Source organism: Egretta garzetta, unplaced genomic scaffold (assembly GCF_000687185.1).
Source record: "Egretta garzetta isolate BGI_Z169 unplaced genomic scaffold, ASM68718v1 scaffold245, whole genome shotgun sequence".
Classification (NCBI taxonomy): Eukaryota; Metazoa; Chordata; class Aves; order Pelecaniformes; family Ardeidae; genus Egretta; species Egretta garzetta.
The window spans coordinates 1525659-1526826 of record NW_009259721.1 but is presented as its reverse complement, the minus strand read 5'-3'; the positions used below and the strand labels follow the sequence as shown (position 1 = coordinate 1526826).

General features: G+C 55.7%; 1 protein-coding gene across 1 annotated transcript in view; it reads right to left on the bottom strand.

The window, feature by feature from the left end:
• Positions 1 to 1168, bottom strand: part of LAMB3 (laminin subunit beta 3) — a 52315-nt gene that overhangs the window by 50530 nt on the left and 617 nt on the right. The window lies entirely within an intron of this gene.

The window sequence follows — 1168 nt, the reverse complement described above, 5'->3', positions numbered from 1 at the left end:
GTGCCAGGCACGCCACCAGGGTCCCCTCTGCCAAGGCACGAAGGTTTGGCAGCCGCGGGGCCAGGCCTGGTCTCGTGGGCTGAGACCAAAAAACGCTTCTCTGCAGTCACCTCTTCCTGCTCTCCTCTCCCTTCCCTCACTCTCCACCCCCGGGAAAAGGTTAAAAACAAGTTCTTAAGTTGCACGCAGCAAAACAAACCCAGAAAAAGCTGCGAGTGGGAGTGAGGAGCAGCAGCGCCCTGGAAGGGCGACAGATGGCCAAGCCCAAGCGGGCGGCGAAAGGCGGCCGCATCCGCAGCCCCCAGCCCTCCCGGGGCCCACGCCAGCACCCCCCACGCAGGACACCCCAAACGGCACGAGCGCACGTTTCCTTTTATAAAAACTTTAAGCAATGTCCAAAACACTCAGTGTTTCAGGCCTTTATTACCAGCCACTTTGTTTCATGCAACCCCCCCCCCCCAAATCCTCGCAGGGCAGCACACCGGCCAGGCAAGCCCAGCGTTTGGCTCCGTACCCACCAGCCCCGTGTCTCCCCACGCCGACGCGGAGCAGAGCACGACACCTTCCCGACGGTGACAGTTATTGCTTTACTGCCACATCCCAACACTTCTAACAAACACCGGCGCCTGCAAAGCGCCGCTCTCCTTGCCAGCCCCACAGGCAGGATCACAGCTGACGTAAGGTTAATTAGTTCATCTTGGGGTGGTGGTTTTGTTTTTTTTTTTTTGTCAAGCCAAGGAATGAAACTGTTGCCCCATGATCATGACCCAAGTTCAAAGCCGAGGGAGGCAGGAAAAGGCAGAGTGACTGTACTGCTGTTATCTGACCAAGTGTGGGTCGAGTGCTTCTTATCGGAGGGAAGCTGAAACTGAAGTAGAAAGGCAGAAAAGAAAAAAAAAAATTATAAAGCAGAAGCAACGCCAGCGAGCTGCTCCACTGCCCAACTGGGGATGTCACTAAGTGAAATAATCTCTATTTTAAAGCGCAATAGGGGAAAAAAGTTTTCTTTAAATAATTCTTTCTGTCTGGTTATGGTGGAGGGATCCGAGGGACAGCCCCGACACCGTGCCCATGTGAATCGGACCACAGCACAGCCGCCGCACAGCAGAGGAGGCTCGTGTCCCAGCAAACGCCGCTTTCCCCGCTGAGGAAGCCGAGGCTCTGGCGC